Genomic DNA, 22,843 nt, shown 5'->3' on the forward strand with positions numbered 1-22,843 from the left:
CCAACTTTCTCCCTCCTTCCAGGATTCACCAGCTTTTATCTTCAGTGGTCTTCCAGATTTTATCAATAGGCTCCTCAAGGCCTTCTAGCTTCTGCTTACTGCCTAGTCCCAAAACTATACATTTTAGGGTTTTAGTAGAGAAGCACCCCACTTCCAGGTACCAAATTCTAATTTTCTATCACACCATACACTGAATAACAGAAGACAATAAGTTATTGTCTTAAGTTAATGATGAATATAATAATATTCACCATTATATTTCATGAATCTGTGAGTTAAGAATTCAGTCAAGACTCAGTTGGACAATTCCTTTGTTCCACATGAAATCAACTGCCATCAATGAGTCACTCGGTGGTATTCAGCTGATGGGCTTGTTGGAAGGTCCTAGATGGCTTCATTTGCATGTTTATAGCCTTGGTGGAGATGACTAGAAGGTTGAGTTCAGCTAGGACTGTCTTACACTGAGGCCCCAGCATGATGGTCTCATGGTATACGGACTTCTTACACGGTGGCTCAGGACACTTAGAGAAATTTTTCCTATAAAGGGGAAGTAGAAGTTGCCAGTCTCTTATACTAGAAACTGGCATATTGTCACTTCTACTATATCTTATTGGTCAAGCAACCATAGAGCCCAGATTTAAGGAGCAGAGACATAAATTTTACCTCTCAGTGGGAGGAGTGTTCAAAAAAATCGAAGACATCTTTAATCTATGACAAATACTATGAGCTAGGCATTCTCATTCTCATTCTACCAAGAAAGCTAAGAAAGGATAGGTAATTTGCCCAACGTCATATAGTTATGGTAACACTAGAATTCTAACCTAATCATCTATCTGTATGGAAAAGTAAATAAATTACCTAACAACTCCAAAAAAGTAGTGATTAAAATAGCATCATCGTCTGGAGAAACAAGGTATATGCCTATGTGGCCCTGCTGTTCATCAGCTCGGGATACAAGCTTCTTCCCTTCCTTTCATCCCTGCTCTCAGGTCGATTTATACAAGTTATACTTCCTGAATGTTCATAAAAGAACAAATGATCACATACTACAAATGTCTTAGAAAGGTAATGTCCAAGTCCATTTATGAAGGTACATCTGACAAATCCAACCTGACAGTATGATCTCTCAGAGGTGGAGGATATAATGAGACTACTACTACTCTTCTGGACCAGCGTGGGAGAATTTCGCTGAGGATGAAGTAACAGGAACCTTGGGGAGCAATGGATTTTGTCATCCTGGAGTGATGACCATTATGGAAGGGAGAGCTGGTATAGCTAGAGGCAAGCCCTCTTGCCCTACGGCAGGAAGAAAGCATAGCAGGGGTCCACAGTCTGTGGTCCTACAAGGGGAGATTTTGCAGGAAGGATGGGACTTTCAACAATAAAAATCAGACCTAACTTCCAGAAATTATTCCTGGAAGGAAAAAAGGAGAGCAAGGATCAATGTGACCACATATATAGTGTCCTAGAAAGTTCAGATTCAAATTTAGAATATACATACCATGGACGGGGTCAAGGGACCCATGGTCAAAATTACACGCAAAATTTGGCACAGATCAAATAGGAATTGTGTCAGGAAGGCTGAAGCCCAGCATGCACAGGAAGTGAAAGTCAAAGTCACTCAGTCGTGTCTGATTCTTTGTGACCCCAAGGACTATACAGTCCATGGAATTCTCCAGGCCAGAATACTGGAGTGGGTAGCTGTTCCCTTCTCTAGGGGATCTTCCCAACCCAGGGATCGAACCCAGGTCTCCCACATTGCAGGTGGATTCTTTACAAGCTGAGCCACTAGGGAAGCCCCTAGAATGCACAAGTGATGCAAAAGACAGCAAAGAATAATAAGATTTTTTTGTGATTTTGTTTCAGGCAGGAACATGGAAGATGTAAATCTGTTAGGTAGAGATTATGGTGCGATACTAGCAGATTATAGAGAAAGTAGAACTGCTCAACTTCTATTTTAATTCTTTTCTTTAAAGAGAACAGTCATCTGGCTGTAAAGAGAAGCATAAATATTGAAAAAGCTGAAGCCCAGGTGGAAGAGATGATGTTGAACAAAATTCTCATTTTCTGTCAAAAATGAGTTCCTCTCTTCCTAAGAACCCAGTATAGTTGAATAGATGAAGAGTTGGGACAATATAAATGCAAGATTCTCCTCTGCACAATTTAGGCTGCCAATGAAAACCTGTGCCATCAGCTCTCAGAGTGCAAGGCTCAAAGTTCCACACAGGTGTGTCCCAGGGATCTGTATAGATAATACAGGAAGTCAGAATCCAGTGGGGCTGGGGACAAAGAGGCTTTTATAGTGATTATTAACTGGTACAAAATTTGTTTGGAGGTAATGGAAATGTTCCGGAATTAGTGGCGATAGTTTTCACAACCTTGTGAATATATTGGGTTAGCCAAAAAGTTTGTTTGGGTTTTCCCCCAAACAAACTTTTTGGCCAACCCTATACTAAAAAAACCCTGAAGTACATACTTTGAAGGATGACTTTTATGGCATATGCATTATATCTTAATTTCTTTTGAAGAATACATTATCACATTTTTACCAACCTCAGTACCAAGTTTCTTTTCTGTGTCTACCTATCCAAAATTTTAAAAAGCTAGTGACCAGGACACATCTCTGTCAGCTAAAGAACAAAACCAAAGTCCATTTTGAAAGTTCTTATTCTTTGTGACTTATGATAAAACATATAAACAAAACAGTTTGCTTTTTAGTTTTATGGGGGAAAGTAAAGGAATATAACCAAACCTAGTGCGTTTTCTAAGAAAGCATTTTGTGCTCTTTTTTTTTTTTACTTTTAATTTTTACTTTATTTTGCTTTACAATACTGTATTGGTTTTGCCATACATTGACATGAACGAGCCACAGGTGTACATGAGTTCCCAATCCTGAACCCCCCTCCCACACCCCAGCCCATATCATCTCTCTGTGCTCATTTTTTTTTTTAAGCAAAAGATAGAATCACAACTGTGGCAATATTACACTAAATTGCCCATCACCAAAAAACTAGATGGGATAATAAATTGGCTAAAGCAGTGAGCCCAGTTCCCTAGTAACTCTCTAAGAACCAACTGCACATACAATTGTGAGAGATAAGAAAGAGCTAGAATGGGAAAGTCTTAGTGACTTTAGCAGCGATGGCTTTAAAAGAAGCAGCAGAATGATGGAGCTATTGTGCTATGAATCCATCTGAGTTGTGAAACCTAGAGTCCAGTTTAGTCTGGGGGAGGAAGGATAATGGTCCCACTCTAGTCTGTGTGGATCAGAATATCTGGAGCAGAAGCCTGGAAGGAAGGAGAGCTTGAGAGAGAAGGGATACATGTATATGTATGCCTGAGTCCTTTTTGCTGTTCACCTGAACTACCACAGTATTGTTGATTGGTTATACCCCATTACAAAATAAAAAGTTTTGTTAAATTTTTTTAATTTCTAAAAAAAGAATATCTAAAGCACTGTATGCCATTCTGAGTGCCACCACCCCAGGGGATCACAGGAAAACTAGAACCTGATAGAATAAAGGTCTGACACCATGACATAAGCTAAACCATTAAAAGGACAGATACTATTTAGCTTAGGAAAGAAAAGGAAAAAGAGAAACCTAAGGTTCTCTTTTTTAAAAAGTATCAGAAAAACTCAGTTTTTTTAATCTTCATGACTCTTATTAGCAACATCTCAGAAAAAGAAAAAAGCTAAGGTTGCCAAACATTTGAGGTCTGAGTTGAATAACCTCAGATGAAATATGTACATAACCAGAAGTCACAGTTAACTGATGTCACAAGTAAATGTGAAGGAGCAAGAAAAATGGGGGCCTTCACTTAAAAGTGGAAGTAGAACCTGGCCACAGGGAGAAGGAAAAAGGACAGTCAATAGAGACATATGCTTGGTCATTCCTCAGGCATGTCCCAGAGGTCTGTATTATTTAAATGTCTCCAAATGGTTAGCAGACATTTTATCCAATCCAAAAAGCCCATGAGATACTTGGTTCATAAGACAAGTTGTCTGTGCCAGAAGAACTTTGAAGCTTCAGTTCAGTTCAGTTGCTCAGTCATGTCCAACTCTTTAGGACCCCATGGACTGCAGCACACCAGGCTGCCCTGTTCATCACTAACTCCAGGAGTTTACTCAAACTCAAGTCCATTGACTCAGTGATGCCATCCAATCTTTCCCTTCTCCTCCTGCCTTCAATCTTTCCCGGCATCAGGGTCTTTTCAAATGAGTCAGTTCTTCACGTTAGATGGCCAAAGTATTGGAGTTTCAACTTTAGCATCAGTCCTTCCAATGAATATTCAGGACTGATTTCCTTTAGGATGGACTAGTTGGATCTCCTTGTAGTCCAAAGGACTCTCAAGAGCCTTCTCCAACACCACAATTCAAAAGCATCAATTCTTTGGCACACAGCTTTCTTTATAGTCCAACTCTCATATCCATACATGACTACTAGAAAAACCATAGCCTTGACTAGATGGACCTCTGTTAGCAAAGTCATGTCTCTGCTTTTCAACAAGCTATCTAGGTTGGTCATAACTTTTCTTCCAAGGAGTAAACATCTTTTAATTTCATGGCTGCAGTCACAATCTGCAGTGATTTTGGAGTCCAAAAAATAAGTCTGCCACTGTTTCCACTGTTTCCCCATCTATTTCCCATGAAGTGATGGGACCAGATGCCATGATCTTCGTTTTCTGAATGTTGAGCTTTAAGCCAACTTTTTCACTCTCCACTTTCACTTTCATCAAGATGCTTTTTAGTGCCTCCTCACTTTCTGCCATAAGGGTGGTGTCATCTGCATATCTGAGGTTATTGATATTTCTCCAGGCAATCTTGATTCCAGCTTGTGCTTCCTCCAGCCCAGCATTTCTCATGATGTACTCTGCATATAAGTTAAATAAGCAGGGTGACAATATACAGCCTTGACATACTCCTTTTCCTATTTGGAACTAGTCTGTTGTTCCAAGTCTAGTTCTAACTGTTGCTTCCTGACCTGCATATAGGTTTCTCAAGAGGCAGGTCAGGTGGTCTGGTATTCCCATCTCTTTAAGAACTTTCCACAGTTTGTTGTGATCCACACAGTGGCTTGGTTCTATCCAAAGCATCCATTAATATAGTTGGTCCATTACAGTTTGGACAGGACCAGATATCAAGGACCTTCGGCATAGACCAAATGTCTTATAAATGTTTTAGACAGAACCAAATGGTCCTGCAAATATCAAAGACATTCAGGGGTAAATCAATATCTTACAAATGTTTTTAACAAGAGCAAATGTCCTTCAAGGACCCAAATAATTCTTAGGCAGCCAGAACAGGATTAGTTTTACCACCTGATATTTGGAAACCACTCTTCTAGAGAGTACTGTGATCATGTCACATATGTCCTTAAAAATCCTGTCATTCCCTGTAACTGCCAAAAATAAAATTCAAAAATTTTAACTTGACTTCAGAATTCTACCCAGGATGACCCAGTTCTACTTTTAAAATTTTATCTCCCATTCCTTCACATCACCAGTCTTGCTCTCTAAACAAAGTCCTGTATCTATTAGTCAGCCAGAATACATCTCTATTTGCTCCCTCTGTACATCTGTTTATTCCATTCCCTCTACCTGGAACACTTGTTCTCTTTGCATCCACCCACCCACCACCAAATCTGCTATTCATCCAATCCACCTTAAAGCAAAGGATCAAAAGTCTATTATGAGTTCTTTTGGGATTATTTCATGCTAAAAGTATTCTATCATCCACATCCCTCTCAACTCTCTATCATTAAGTTACAACTTAAGAAACAACAGTTTCTTTATCTGTAAAACTATAACTACCAACTTCATAGACCTTTTTGAAGACTGAGTTTATAAATGTGAAGCACCTAGAATGGTGAGTGTAAGAATATATGAGCTCTATAATTTATGATTATTCTTATTAGCTGTATGATTCTTTTTACAGAAGGAAGTTAGTATGACAAATCATAGTCTCTACCACTACAGTTGGTCCTGAAGCTATAATTGATACCACACATTTATGATTCTCTATTGTTATTTCTAGATCCCTCTCCCTTTGGCTAGCTACTGCTGGTTTAGGTTGCTTGCCTGCTGGGTAACATAGCCAGCATAGGTATTCTGGCAGTTGCCAATAGTGTATATTTCAATATTACATTCAGGAGATGGGAAAACAACCACAGGAAGGGTCCGTAATCAACTGGAGCCATTGTGAGTTAGTTTCCATTTGTCATCTGACTACCATAAGCCCCCACTCTGACTACCAGGCTTTGCTAGCATTTTACTTCCCCGGAAATTAGGATTAGTACAGAGCCAGTATCTAGTGAAACCCAGAGGTCTTTTACTCAATGCACATTTACTCTAGCAGACAGGCACTAGTCCCATTAGGGAAGTCTTGAGAGAAGATGTACAGTATATACTTGTGGCAACAACACAAAGTCCTTCCCAAAGTGACCCAGCTGCCCTTCAATCAAGGAACTCTGAGTCTGTGAACTGGCTCAGGTCTGAAAAATGGGTGAATGGCCATGACTCTCCATTGTGGCAATTCAAATCAGGTTGCTGACCAGCAGATGTGGAATTTGTATTGATGTTACTTTCTGCTATATGAATGCAGCAATATTCTAGAAGAATGCCCATCCCTTTCATTCATAATTACACCATGATCACTTGGCTTCTGCGGGAGAACCCTGTGGACAAAAACATTCTGATTACCAGTCACCCTCCTATCCTTACCTGTAAAGTTTACTGAGTAACCTGGAGCTGGTTCACAGCAAACAGCCTGCTGGATTCCTGAAGCAACTTGTAGGGGAGTGAGTACCAATGGGCCTCTGCCCACTGTTAAGTAGCCACACCATCAGGGGAAAAAAAAGGAAAAAAAGCATGCCAAAACCAGAAAGAGAAGCTCCTTCCTCGCCTATGCTGTGCAGTATCCCTCCAGCACCCTCCATTGTGAAAGCCTAATATTGTACCAGACAACAAAGAAAAAATGATTTTGGAGTCCAGCTCCAAAATCACAAGGCAAAAAAAAAAAAAAAAAAAGTGGATTTGGAGCTAAGAGATAATAAGCTGATAACTGGCACATATGCTCACTGCTCTGAGATTTTGATCCCTTGCTTGATACTATGCCGAGGTAGTTCTGGCCTTTCTATCTCCTGCAATGTGGTGGTCATCATTCTTTCCAAGCTTCCAGGGGCCATCCAGCACCGTACGGAGACTGGCTTCAAGAGCCCTTGCAGAACATTAAATCCTGAACCACAGGCAAGTATATTCATTGTAGCAAACTCTTGCCTTATCTAACTCTATAATCTATACACTCCCAGGCCATCAGTCTCAAAACCCAATCCCAGGTTAATATCAGTATTGCACCCCACTCCAGTACTCTTGCCTGGAAAATTCCATTGACGGAGGAGCCTGGTAGGCTGCAGTCCATGGGGTCTCTAGGAGTAGGACACGACTGAGCAAATTCACTTTCACTTTTCACTTTCATGCATTGGAGAGGGAAATGGCAACCCACTCCAGTGTTCTTGCCTGGAGAATCCCAGGGATGGAGGAGCCTGGTGGGCTGCCATCTATGGGGTCACACAGAGTTGGACACGACTGAAGCGACTTAGCAGCAGCAGCAACATTATATGCTCAGCCTCTGGTCAGGGAACAAAGATTCCATAAGCCACATGGCACAGTCAAAAAATTTTTAATTAAATAAAATTTAAAAGAAAGATGTGGAACACACACATAAATATATATACAGTGGAGTATTACTCGGGCATGAAAAAGACTGATCCAATGCCATTTGCAGCAACATAAATGGACCTAGAGATTATCAAGCTAGAGAAAGGCAAGTATCATATGCAATCACCCATATGTGGAATCTAATTTTAAAAAATAATACAAATGAGCTTATTCATAAAACAGAGATACTTAAAGATATTGAAAACAAACTTATGGTTACCAAAGGAGAAACTGTGGGGGAGGCATAAATCAGGAGGTTGGATTAATATACATACACTACTATATATAAGATAGATAACTAACAAGGACTGTATAGCACAGGGAACTCTACTCAATATTCTGTGATAACCTATATGAGAAAAGAACCTTAAAAAGAATGAATATATGTATATGAATAAAAAAATCACTTTGCTGTATACCTGAAACTAACACATTATAAACCAACTATACTCCTATAAATTTTTTTTTAAAATTCACCTTTCAACCCTTCAGTGATCTTCTAGACCAGCTTTCTACAAATAGTTGGCTCAGTTTTTCCAAATTCCTATAGTTACATGGAAGGAAACATTTCAAAATACTAATTTTATCATCTATAAGTAGTAGAATATAGAATGATTTTGCTTTCTTTTTTACATTAGTCTGTGTTTTTTCCAAATTTTCTACAATGAACATGTATTACCTCTATAACCAGCAAGGGAAAAAACTGCTGGACTGGATTTTTTTTTTTTTTTTTTACCTCATGCTAATCTTCCATCACTAACACCTTCTCTATATCTCTACCTCAGCCCTTCCTGCTAAATAATCTTTGAAAAAATAAAGTATTGCTAGCATAATATAACTAAGCTAAACAATGAGGGCCAGTCACTATCAGCAATGGAGAGTTTTATTATCTTATATTTTATTTGCCCTAAGGAATCTGAAGGACCTGAAAAGTCAAGTGCTATTTGTCCAGGATGAAACTGGAACTGTGGAGGGAAGACTACCAATTTTGTGGGGCAGGAGAGGAAAAAAGGAGATCCACCCAGGGTGACTCTCTAGATGGACTGTTGGACAAATCTCTGCAGAAAGTTAATAAAATAAAAATTGGTGCCCTCATGTGGACTTGGTGTGCAATCATGAACATGTACTCATATTGATCAGTCAGCTATTACAAGTGTAAATAAGGACTAACAAACAAACAAAAAACACACAGTCTGAACAATCATATGATAAGTAACAAATGAGAGTTTCAAAAAATTAAGTGTCAGTACTGTATAGCACAGAGAACTCTGCTCAATGTTACATGAAAGCGAGGATGTGAGGGGAATTGTGGGGGAGAATGGATACATGTATATGTATGGCTGAGTCCCTTTGCTGTCCACCTGAAACTATCACAACATTGTTAATCAGCTATACCCCAATATAAGATTAAAAGTTTATAAAAAATAAAAAAAAAATTTTAATGAGTGTCAAGGAAGATATCTGATTCTTTTTTCCTATGATCACTGCCTTCCCTCTCATCTAGCTCTTATGTATTTTAGAAACCAAGAAAAAAATGCTAGCATGTGTGTGTGTGTGTGTGTGTGTGTGTAACATACATATAAAAATGGGACACTTTTGAAATCACTGATCTCCTGTTAAGTTATATCCAATCCTAGCCTGTGCCAATAGACTGCAGTGAGCATCACCCTAGCCTACACATGTCCAGTTTCAAATAATCATCACAATAAAGGATAAAACATTTCTCTGTCTTCTAGTAGGACTGCAAATAATCCTCGAAATAATCATGTTGAGACCATGATTATTTATAATTTATTTTTCACATTAATAAAGAAAGTTGTGACAAAATTTCCTCATTCTGATGTGACATATTCTTGGTTCCAAAAATCCTTTTTTGTGATTAACTTCTCTCTCCTGTGGTCATGAAGCCCATTTCTCCTTGTTCTATTCTTGGAGAGTAACAGTTGCTTAGCTTTTTCCCCAGAAGCACTTCACTGTTAGAGTCTACCATGAGACTAATTATCCATTCTTTAAACAAAGTAATCCATGTTTATGTGACCCCTCCTCAAACATTTCATTTTCCCATTCCAATCAAATTTATCGTTTCCCTTTTAATCTACTCCAAATTTTCTCTGTCCCTTAAACCAAATAAAATATGTGAACTTCTGGGTGATTTCTAAGCATCACACATTCCCTATTATAAATGAAGGAAATACAGAATTGTAAAGAGATTTCTTTGATGGCCTGGAATATGTGGCTATGCTGAAGCAGACTGTAAGAACTGTCTTTTTTTTTTTTTTTTTTTTTTTTTTAAGCACTGGACAAGTGGAAGAACAAGTTATGCCGTTTGTGAAAGCCATTGATACTTGGTAAGATGGTGCCATCTAGTGCCTACATCTGCAAGAGAAGGGTAGGAAGAAAACTGTAAATCAATTACAGTGCAAAATGACAACTCCAGAAACTGGCAGGGCCAAGGCAATTTAATAACAATAGGTCGATTGACTCCGGGGACCATAATTCTTAGTCTATCGACTGGGTCACTGGAGCAGCTTAACAACTAACATAGCCTTTTTCCAGGGAGAAACACTGTTCTGAGTGTGCTAGAGAGGCTTACAAAGAGGAGCAAGAAACCAGCTGTAGCTACTTCATGTCTGGCACTGCTGTAAGCGTTTGTACCCTTCCTTTTTTGTTTTTTTTCCATATAATCATGACATCATTTTATAAGGCAAGTATTATCATCCCCATTTTACAGATGAAAAACTGAAGCCAAGAGAGGCCAAAATCTTACCTTAGGTTTCAAACCCACTTTCTCTCTTTTGCACTACCCCAGAGAGAACGTATAGGAAAACACCTCAGCTCCCTTTCCTATCCATCATTCTCCACATGGAAGACCAGGGAGACACTGCTGGTCCAGTACTACCACCAGGGAGTCCACAGTGTGATGTACAACTCTGCTGAAAGACGCCAAAGGGGCAATCTGAAGACATGGAATGAAGAGGACAAACACTGGACTAGAATAAGGACCGGGTAGCAAAAGCATTTCCTGTAGCCCAGTTTGAACATCACTTTTTTGTTGCCATTATTTTTGTCTGCCTTTAAATCAGTAGCTCCTGGATGCCAGGGGCTATACTCTTGATATGTCATGCTAAGTTGCTTCAGTAATGTCCGACTCTTTACAACCCCATGGACTGTAGCCCACCGGGCTCTTCTGTCCATGGGATTTTTCCAGGCAAGAATACTGGAATGGGTTGCTATTCCCTTCTCCAGGGGATCTTCCCAACCCAGGGATAGAACCTGGGTCTCCCACATTGCAGGCAGATTCTTTACCATCTGAACCACCAGGGAAGCCCAGAGTATTTTAAGATATTACATTTTCATTCATGTATGGTATTACATTTTTAATTCAACCAGTAGGTCTAGGTAAATGAATCAATGAGGCCATTGGAAAAAAGTATATAAAACAGCAAGTATATTATCATTTAAAAAAAAAAAAAAGAACAATGATGAGCTCCTGATAGAACGAGGATAAAATACGTAAAAATAGAAATAAGAGACTTCCCTGGCAATCCAGTGGTTAGGACTCTGTGCTTCCACTGCAGGAAACACAGGTTCTATCCTGGTGAGGGAACTAAGACCCTACATACTTCAACTAGCAACTAAAGATCCCACAGGCTGCAACTAACACCCAGTACAGCCAAATAAAAATATTTTTTAATGCAGTGAGTTCTTTAAACTTTATGGGAAGTTTTTGTTGATTTGTTATTTCCTCAAAGAAATATCATGAAGTATAGTTGCATCTAGGAAAATTTTCTTGAGAATTCTATTCTAACTAGAAATATAAACCACACACACAAAAAAAAAAAAAAAACTAAAGGAATTTTACATTTCTTCTAGAATACACGCACACACTCAATTTTGATGACCAGTAGGCAACTGTAAAATATTCTCAAATGAAAGAAAATCTTAGCCTGATACATATTCCAGCCTAAGTTTAAAAAAAAAAAACTAGTATTCTGTAAGGGAGTTAATTACATTGAGTATCTGAAGGCTTCCCAATGAGTCAATAACATCATCCAATAGAATCCAAGCCATTTCACTCCTAGGTTTGTCATAGAATCTCTGTATAGCAAAAACTCACTTTAACTCTGTGGGCCTTCCCCTCATGTTGCAGCAGGTTGGAGGATAGACAGGGTCTAGAACCTGGAGCCATGCCTTCTTTCAAGTGTGAAGGTAAGCTCATAGCTCTCATCAGTAGAACAGAAAGTTTGAGAGGTTTCAAACAAATAATCATCTCTGCTTATCTATCCATTCTCTCTTGAAGAGGGTGTCTCTGTTAAAAAAAAAAAAAAAATTCTCTCTCTCTCTCTCTGCCAGCCCTTCAAGATGCTGAAGGGAAAGAAGGCCAAGGGGAAGAAGGTGGCGCTGGCTCCCGCTGTGGTGAAGAAAGAGGCCAAGAAGGTGGTCAACCCCCTTTTCAAGAAAAGGCCCAAGAATTTTGGCATTGGACAGGTTATCCAACCCAAAAGGGACCTCACCTGCTTCGTCAAATGGCCCCACTACATCCAGCTGCAGCAGCAAAGGGCTATTCTCTATAAGCAGCTGAAAGTGCCTCCTGCAATTAACCAATTCAACCAGGCCTTGGACCCACAAACAGCTACTCATCTACTTAAGCTGACCCACAAGTACAGTCCAGAGATGAAGCAAGAGACAAAGCAGAGGTTGCTGCCCCAAGAGGAGAAGAAAACTGCCAGCAAACTGCCCACCAAGAGGCCACCTGTCCTTCAAGCAGGGGTCAACACTGTCACCACCTTGGTGGAGAACAAGAATGCTCAGCTGGTGGTAATTGCTCATGACATGGTCTTCCTGTACTGAAAGATGGGGGTTCCCTACTGCATCATCAAGGGGAAGGCCCGGCTGGGACGCCTGGTCCACAGGAAGACCTGCAACACTGTGGCCTTCACACAAGTCAACTTGGAGGACAAGAGTGCCCTGGCTAAGCTGGTGGAAGCCATCAGGACCAATTACAATGACAGATATGATGAGATCCACCATCAGCGGGGAGGCAATGTCTTGGGGACAAAGTCAGTGGCTCTCATCACCAAGCTGGAAAAGGCGAAGGCCAAAGAGCTGGCCACCAAACTGGGCTGAGTATGCACCACTGAGCTTTCTGTAAATAAAAGTAATAAAAGATTCTTAAAAAAGGAAAAAATTCTCAAAACCCCTGCCTGAGCTTCTCTTGTTCAGCAATACAGATTTGGCAATGAGCCTAAATTAGGATACAGATGGATGATATAGAAGAACAAAGGAAATACCATGTGCAAAGACACAGGGGTATGAGAATGTGTTTCTTTAGGCAAAGGCAAATCATTCAAAAGAACTGGCACAAAGGGTGTGATCACTGAAAAGGGACAGATTATGAAAAAGTCTTGCATGAGTGCTACAGGAAGTATACACTTTAGATTATACTTCAGACTAGTGTTGCTCACATATAAGTAGCATAAAAGGAAAAATATTCTCACAGATCCTGTCTTGACTTAAATTCTCTTTAAATTTCATGGCAGACACTGTTTATAATTCCCTTATATTTGTTCTCGCCATCTTCCTCTTAGTTAATAGAATTCTTCAAATTTTACCTCGAGCCTACATTTCCCAGTCTCCCTTGCAACTGAGGGATCAAATGACCATATTCTGGCCAGTGAGAAGTACATGAAAAGAACGTCTATACCTTCTGGGTCATGTTCTCATAAGGAAGCTACCTGCCCCTTTACTTCCTCTCTACTCCTTCCCACAGGCTGGAAATCCAAAGAAATGGTGACAAACCAGCTTCAGCTATGTGAATGAAGGCAATATTCCTGGACCTAACTGCTCACATGTGCTCTGTGTGACCAGCAACATCAGCATTGCCTGGGGGTTTATGGAAGTGCACAATCAGCCCAAACCAGACCTACTGAGGTTGATTCCTCAACTTAAATAAGATCTCCAGGGAATTCCCTGATGGTTCAATAATTAGGACTCTGTGCTCTCACTGCCAAGGGCCCAGGTTCAATCTCTGGTTGGGGAACTAAGAAACTTCAAGCCAAGCAGCGCAGTGAGAAAAAAAAAAAAAAAATATATATATATATATATATATATACACACATACACACACACACATATATATATATATCCCCAAGTGATTCATATTTACATTAAATTTTGAGAAGCACCAATCTAGGAGAAGGCAAGGGGAGCAAACTAATGGGAAAAGGGGTCTCCAGATGACGATGCTACAGTGCTGGACAACTGACTAGCTCAGATGTTTATGAGAGAGTGGACTTTCTACATGTGCTTAAGCCACCTTTTTTTTTAATCTCTGATCCTATATAACAAACTATATTAATATATACAAATGTAAAACATGGCATAAATACCCATCCATATTTTTTAATATAGATGCTTTTATGTATTCCTTTTAAAACCACACACCTTGGATGAAACTCAAAACTACACTCTTCTGACAGAAACTACACAGCTTGCCTCCAAACATACTGAAGCTCAAGTTCTTTACGCCTCAGCGCAGAAGGAATTCAGCAAGAGGCAAAGTGATAGGTAAGAAGTATATTTATCAATATCCTTTGTAAAGAGGTTGCAGGAAAATGGGAGAGGATGGTCACATCCCAGGTCTTGGATGAGTTCCTGGGACAGGCCAAAGAGTGAGGGTCCCTGGCTTCAGGCAAGAAAGGATTCAAGAGCAAGCCATATGTTCCATAGGCAGAATGCGGCCCATCTCAGAAGGTGAGAGCTGCCTGGAAATATGGGACAGTTAGATTTTATGGGCTGGGTAATTTCAGACGCTAATGACTGGGAGGGTTTCCCTGGTGGCTCAGTGGTAAGAATCCACCTGCCAATGCAGTTGTTGTTGTTCAGTCGCTAAATCATGTCTGATTCTTTATGACCCCATGGACTGTAGCACGCCAGGCTCCCCTATCCTTAGCTATCTTCCGGAGTTTGCTCAAATTCAGTGATGCTATCTAACCATCTCATCCTCTGTCCCCTTCTCCTTTTGCCTTTCCCAGCATCAGGATCTTTACCAATGAGTCTTTCCAGGGTCTTTACCAGAGTCTTTCCCAGCATCAGGGTCTTTTCAAATGAGTCAGTTCTTCACATCAGATGGCCAAAGTGTTGGAACTTCAGCTTCAGCATCAATCCCTCCAATTAATATTCAGGGTTGATTTCCCTTAGGATTGACCGGTTTGATCTCTTTGCAGTCCAAGAGATTCTCAAGAGTCTTCTCCAGCACCACAATTCAAAAGCATCAATTCTTCAGCACTGCCTTCTGTATGGTCTAACTCTCACAACCATACAAATTGTCAATGCAGGAGATGGGGTTTCAATCCCTGGGTTGGGAAGATCCCCCAAAGAAGGAAATGGCAACCCACTCCAGTTGTCTTGCCTGGGAAATCCCATGGAGAGGGGAGCCTGGCAAGCTACAGTCCATGGGGTCACAAAGAGTCAGATACAAACTTAGTGACTAAACAACAAATGAGTAGAAGGATTACTTTAACTGCCTGGGGAAAGGTGTGGGGATTTCTAGGAACTGGGACACCACCCACATTTTGGACTTTTATGGTCTGCCCCAGAATTGTCAGGTACCTGTGGGTATGTATTTAGCATATGCTTTTGTATTACAAAGCTATGGGTTTTCCAGTAGTCATGTATGAATGTGAGAGTTGGACTATAAAGAAAGCTGAGCACTGAAGAACTGATGCTTTTGAACTGTGGTGTTGGAGAAGACTCTTGAGAGTCCCTTGGCCTGCAAGGAGATCCAACTAGTGTATCCTAAAGGAAATCAGTCCTGAATATTCATTGGAAGGACTGATGCTGAAGCTCTTATACTTTGGCCACCTGATGCAAAGAACTGACTCACTAAAAAAGACCCTGATGCTGGGCAGGAGAAGGGGATGACAGAGGCAGAGATGGTTGGATGGCATCACTGACTCAATGGACATGAGTTTGAGTAAGCTCCGGGAGTTGGTGATGGACAGGGAAGCCTGGCGTGCTGCAGTCCATGGGGTCACAACGTCAGACATGACTAAGCAACTGAACTAAATTTGTATTTCAATGAGTGTATAATGAGGCTCAAGGTGTATAGGAAGTCAAATCATCCACTACCTTGGACTTAATTCTTCTAACCAGTTTTTGTCATATCCTCAATGGCTACATTATTCTTTTAAAGGTTGTGCCCTGTCCCCTTTCCTCCTCACTTTGACTTTATTCAATACTAACACCACTACTAAATTATATATACTATACTGGTTTTAGCTGAGCTGATTATATGCTGGTCCAGAGCCATAAAAATGTTTTTTAATTATAAATGAAATAAAAACAAACTATGAAACCAATAAAAATCCAAATGAACAATTGTTTTAATATAATGAAATGGATGTTTTTCTGCTGGAACAAAGTCACTCTCCACAACATAGAAATGTACTGAGGCTTTCAGACAAATGCTTTTGAGTTTGGCAGGTTTGTCTACATGTGTTTTGTGAGGACTCAGTTCTCTTAGAACTTGACTTTGTTTGAAATACTGTCAACAATTAATCTCACCAAATGCCATGTCATTTGACTTCACTGGGCTTAAGTGTATCACTTAATATATTAAGTTACCTCTTTTCACATTCACCCAGGACAATTCAAGAAGTACTTCTTAACATCAGTAATTTTATACAATTTATAAATTTTTACAATTTATACAATTGCAAATATAGTTTATAAGACTCTCACCTAAACCAAGAGAAATAAAACTTATTTTTATACACAAAAATCTATACAAATGTCCATAGCAGCTCTATGTAATAACCAAAAACTCGAAACAACCCAAATATGTTTCAACAGACAAATGGATAAATAAGCTGCAGTACAGTATATAAAACAATGAAATACCTTTCAGGAAGGAAAAAGACATATTGATATGCATAACAACTTGAGGATCACAAATGCATTATTCTAAGTGAAAAAAAAAAATCTCAAAAGCTTATATGGGATTTCCCTGGTGGCAACCCAGCTGCCAGTGCAGGGGACACAGGTCAGTCTCTGGCCGGGGAAGACTCCTCATGCTGCAGAGTAAGCCCATGTGCCACAGCCATTGTGCCCGTGTGCCCTAGAGCCCATGAGCTGCAACTACAAAGCCTGAGTGCTGCAACTTCTGAAGCCCGCACATCTAGCGTCTGTGCCCCGCAGCAAGAGTAGCCACCGCAGTGAGAAGCCCGTGCACGGAAAGGAAGAGTAGCCCCATCTGCCGCAGCTAGAGAAAGCCCGTGAGCAGCAATGAAGACCCAGTGCGATCAAAAATCAATTCTAAAAAGAAAAAAATCTTATTAAAAAAGTTTATATGTATGATTCCATTTATATAACACTCTCGAAATGACAAAGTTACAAAGAACAAATCATTATTTGTCAGGCATTAAGTTTTAAGGAGAGTATGACTAATTATAAAGGGATGAAGTCACAAAGTTTCTTTTATGGCAATGAAATAATTTTGTCTCCTAAATATGTCAGTGTTTATACAAAACTACACATATGATAATATTTTGTAGAATTATATACCTGAAAAAAAAAAGAGTGCATATAAAAACTGGTAAAATCTAAATAAAGTTTGTAATTGAGTTAATACCAATATCAGTTTCCTGGTTTGATAATGAATTGTAGTTTATATAAAATGTTATCATTAGGGGAAGCTGAATATAGAATATACAGGAACTCATCGTACTATTTTTGCCACCTCTCTTAAGTCTAAAAGTACTTCAAAATCAATATTTTTGATTGTAACCTAATAACATAAATCAATACAGAACATCTTTGAGCTTTTGCATTTTAGCTGATCCAGACATGACAGGTGTCAAAGGAATACCCAGAGAAAGAAGAATTTAGAAAAGGAAAGAAAAATGCACCTTCAAAGAGAGCAAGGGAATCAGACTTTAGAAGGACTGGTTCATCAAATAAAAAACATAAGAAGGACGTAAAGCAAAAAATTCACAGTATTACCAAGGTTACGAAGTTTACATTATCCCTTCAAGATAAGAAAGCAACAACTTGCTCATAAGACAGCTATATTCACAATGCTCCTGACAATCTCCAGCCAACAACACAGCAAAAATTGGAGATAAAACTATTTGAGGAGAGTCTAGGATTGTTGGAAATATTCAACATTTTATTAGTTGGGAAATCAGACCAGTCAGGGTGACTCTGATTTATCTCAGGGTGCAAAGTTTGTTGTTTATATTTTTGTTTTTACTGTGGTAGGTGAAAAGTATAGACACACTGGAAGCAGAGCAGGTTTTGCTTTTGTGTAGACACCTGTGATTTGCCAAAAGTAGCTGCACTTCAACTCCTGGCATCTCAGTAACCAGGACAGACTATTTTTCTACACCACTTTTTGTGACCCCACTGGGCCTGAGACTGTGTCTACTGTTTCCCATAGAAAATCTGCACTTGAAAGATGTGGTATACAATGAAATATTACTGAATCTTAAAAATAAATGAAAATTTCACATTTGACTAACATAAAAATTACCATGTTATAAAGTCATGTATCTCGAATGGCTAGATTATCATTATCTGAATGAAAATCAGTCAGTTCGGTTGCTCAGTCATGTCCGACTGTTTGCAATCCCATGGACTGCAGCACGCCAGGCTTCCCTGCTAAGTCGCTTCAGTTGTGTCCGACTTTGTACCGACCCCACAGACGGTAGCCCACCAGGCTCCCCCATTCCTGGGATTCTCCAGGCAAGAACACTGGAGTGGGTTGCCATTTCCTTCTCCATGCGTGAAAGTGAAAAGTGAAAGTGAAGTCGCTCAATCGTGTCCAACTAGTAGCGACCCCATGGACTGCAGCCTACCAGGCTCCTCTGTCCATGGGATTTTCCAGGCAAGAGTACTGGAGTGGGGTGCCATTGCCTTCTCCACCAGGCTCCCCTGTCCATCACCAACTCCCAGAGCTTACTCAAACTCATGTCCATCAAGTCAGTGATGCCACCCAACCATCTCATCCTCTGTCATCCCCTTCTCCTCCTGCCTTCAATCTTTCCCAGCATCAGGGTGTTTTCTAGTGAGTCAGTTTTTCATATTAGGTGGCCAAAGTATTGGAGTTTCAGCTTCAGCATCAGTCCTTCCAATGAATATTCAGGACTGATTTCCTTTAGGATGGACTAGTTGGATCTCCTTGCAGTCCAAGGGACTCTCAAGAGTCTTCTCCAATACCACAGTTCAAAAGTATCAATTCGTGGCTTCACTTTGCCATGAAGTGATGGGACCAGATGCCATGATCTTCATTTTTTGAATGTTGGATTTTAAGCGAGCTTTTTCATTCTTCTCTTTCACCTTCTTCAAGAGGCTCTTTAGTTCCTCTTCACTTTCTGCCATAAGGGTGTTGTCATCTGCTTATTTCTCCCTGCAATCTTGATTCCAGCTTGTGTTTCATCCAGTCTGGCATTTCATGATGTACTCTGCACGTAAGTTATATAAACAGGGTGACAATATACAGCCTTGATGTACTCCTTTCCCAATTTGGAACCAGTTTGTTGTTCCATGTCTGGTTCTAACTGTTAATTCTTGACCTGCATACAGGTTTCTCAGGAGGCAGGTAAGGTATTCTGGTATTCCCATCTCTTGAAGAATTTTCCACAGTTGTGATCCACACAGTCAAAGGCTTTAGCATAGTCAATGAAGCAGATATTTTTCTGGAATTATCTTGCTTGTTCTAGGATCCAGCTGATGTTGGCAATTTGATTTCTGGTTCCTCTGCCTTTTCTAAATCCAGCTGGAATATTTGGAAGTTCTAGGTTCACATACTGTTGAAGCCTGGCTTGGAGAATTCTGGGAATTACTTTGCTACCGTGTGCTGCTGCTGCTAAGTCACTTCAGTTGTGTCCGACTCTGTATGACCCCATAGATGGCAGCCCACCAGGATCCCCCGTCCCTGGGATTCTCCAGGCAAGAACACTGGAGTTGGGTTGCCATTTCCTTCTCCAATGCATGAAAGTGAAAAGTGAAAGAGAAGTTGCTCAGTCATGTCCTGACTCTTCGCGATCCCATGGACTGCAGCCTACCAGGCTCCTCCACCCATGGGATTTTCCAGGCAAGAGTATTGGAGTGGGGTGCCGTCGCCTTCGCCTGCTAACGTGTGAAATGAGTGCAATTGGGGTGTAACAAACTACCACACAACTAATCCTCTCCTCAGATGGCCTGGAGAGACTTGTGAGAATATTCCACCAAGGGGGCAGCAGAGAGTAACAGGTGGCTCCACACAGTTTGTCCCCCAGGGCCAACTCGGTCCTCAGCCAAAGGCACCCAAAATCTCAGAGTGTGCAAACACAGAGCTTCAGAAACTGCCCCTTCTTAGTCTCACTTGACCCAACTGCACCACCACAACAAATGATACTGCCAAGCCAAATGGCTGGAAACGGGAGGTGGCAGGAAAAAGAAACTGAGTACTCACAGATTGAGGGTCGAGTTAGGGAGAGGGCAGGGCTTCACTCGCTTTAACACAACTTGTTTTTCAGGTTCTGAAAAGCTTCACCCTTTCCAGCTTTGCTTCACATCCATGACTAAAAGGGTTTTAAATGGAGATTTCACACAGATAAAAGTATCATAAGAGATTTGCTTCAAAAGGCTCCTCTTGTATCTCAGACCTGAAAGCTCAGAAAGAAGCTATGAAGCTATGGAGCCTGAAAGTGGGGTTTCCTTCCTGTCCACTCAAACTCTTACTTTAAAGGCTACTGAAAGATTTGCTTTGTTTCAGATTCCTGGGCCCCAACCACTCCTCAGAGCATCCCAACTTTGAGAATCCTGAAATTTAATAACTGTTGACACCTGAGCAGTGGACGATGGTGTGTGAGTTGAAGGACCCAAGAATTCTAGGTCATTGTGTGGACTTAAAAAATATTTACAACCTAAAAACTGTGAGTTATATTTTATTCGGTAGGAATTTTTTAGGACTTCATGCCCAGGAGACAGCATCTCAAGTAACCCTGAGAGAACTTCTCCAAGGAGGTGAGGGGAGGAGCCAGGTTACATAGAAGTTTTGCAACAAAGGACAGGTAGTCTGAACATCAAACAATTATTAATTAAAGAAAACGAGGAATCCCAAGTTAAGGAATTTACTGCTTTTCTATAAATGGGAAGATGCAAGAGTCTACGCTTACTGAAATCACTCCTTTGATATGCACCTCAGCTATCTGGGCCCAATATCCTGTGTTCTCACATCCTGAGCTTCCTCAGGGCTTTCCTGATAACTCAGTTGGTAAAGAATCCACCTACAATGTGGGAGACTTGGGTTCCATCCCTGGGTTGGGAAGATCCCCTGAAGAAGAGAAAGGTTACCCACTGCAGGGTTCTGGCCTGGAGAATTCCACGGACTGTATAGTCCATGGGGCCCGCAAAGAGTCAGACACTACTGAGCAACTTTCATTTCATATCCTGAGCTTCCTCAGAGCTCACCTCAAGGAGTGGCTGGAGTCTGATGGCTGCTAGACGGCAGGTATTCTCTCCTTCCTGAGTTCCCTCAGGGCTCACCAGCTCACCATCTATGGCAGCTGTAATTACTAAGACTGTAACATCTTTGTTTACTGATGTGGCAAGAAGTATTCCATTTCTCAATTGTTACATTGGCCAACAATATTAGGCCCAGAATAAGGGCTCTGATCTGCTAAGAGCCCAGATTTGAATCCAGTGGATGATCCCACTCGTACAAGAAAACTTCCTATGAGCACAGAACAAGGTCTCCCTTCAAATTCTACAATATGGGAACAGGCTTCAGTTTGCCAGGACCACAGTTTGTCCTTATAACAGATGCCTGGAAAACTTTACTTATATTGGGGTTTTAAAATGGCTGGGGAGTGACCTGCATATAACCTGTGAGTGAGTGAAGTTGGGCAGTCATGTCCGACTCTTTGCAACCCCATGGACTATAGCCTATCAGGCTCTTCCGTCCATGGGATTTTCCAGGCAAGAGTACTGGAGTGGGTTGCCATTTCCTAGATAACTGCAGTTTTCCTCTTTTTTGTAGATCAACCTCACATCTTGTTGATCCCAGCTCGTGTGGGATCTAGCAAGCCCAACTCCAGAGGCTCTCCCAGTGAAAAAGTACTAACCACCCCCTCACATTTCTCTTTCCCGCCCCCCTCAACCAAAATTCCCTTAATCTAGCCCAAAAAAGTCACCTTCGACTAAAAGGTAGATCTCTAAGGAAAGCTGATGGCCCCCACATTTAAAACTACTGCCTCTAGCAATTCAAAGGCTCTATAAGTTAAAATTAACATCACAAGCAATTAACCCAGTTCAGGTGATCTCTGGGAACTTGGCTATTATATACATAATTTTTAATCTGAGGTAATTCAGTCCCAGTATAGGAGGAAAAAAACCTTTGAACTAAAATCCATAATCTCCAACATTTCTAATTTTTTATATTAATCAAGACTCTATTAATCCATATCTCAACCAGAAAGTAAGAAGCTCAAACTAAAGAAGTCTTCTCACCTTAATCTTTCCACTGATTTAATTTTAGACGATACCCAGAAGTTCTTGGATCTGTCTATTCAGTTTCTTAGAGCAACTGGACTACTAAGAAGCCCTCCTATGTCAATCTGACCAACATTCCAGAAAGATTCTTCTGGCAGTTTTTTGCAACAAGCTTCTCTCATTATAGACAACAAGGGGAAGCTGTACATTATTCAAATCTAGTCTTTAAAACAAAGGTGGCTGTACTCTACTGGGGGCTCTCAACAACAGACACAGCCCAAAGTAGACCCAATACTAAAAGTGTGAGAGCCTTCAGGGCCATCCCATGTGAGAACTCATGATTCCTCCCAGTTCAAAGCTCCATAGAGTTTCTGAAGCACAGTAAGCATTGGCAGTGGGGGTGGGGGAGTCTCTAATGCCCTTTGTGGCCTTCAGGCATGTAAGACCTGTGGGAGAAGGGGGTTGAGACTCTTAATAAACAATGATTTAAGACCCTTAAAGTACCCTCACTAAGAATAAGAATCTTCTAGCCAACTAAACTTCCCACTCATCCTATCAATTAGTTTCCAAATGAATCATTTATAACAGCCCATCTGGGAAGCACGTCCTGATGACACTCTCATTGAAAGGCCCCTGGGTCCCCTCAAATATT

General features: G+C 40.6%; 1 long non-coding RNA gene and 1 pseudogene across 1 annotated transcript in view; one reads left to right on the forward strand and one right to left on the reverse strand.

Moving 5' to 3' along the window:
* Positions 1-22,843, reverse strand: part of LOC105603181 (uncharacterized) — a 346,432-nt gene that overhangs the window by 302,077 nt on the left and 21,512 nt on the right. The window lies entirely within an intron of this gene.
* On the forward strand, positions 1,851-12,843 carry LOC114109039 (large ribosomal subunit protein eL8-like; annotated as a pseudogene).

The sequence above is a fragment of the Ovis aries genome, chromosome 18 (assembly GCF_016772045.2).
Source record: "Ovis aries strain OAR_USU_Benz2616 breed Rambouillet chromosome 18, ARS-UI_Ramb_v3.0, whole genome shotgun sequence".
In the NCBI taxonomy this organism is placed as follows: Eukaryota; Metazoa; Chordata; class Mammalia; order Artiodactyla; family Bovidae; genus Ovis; species Ovis aries.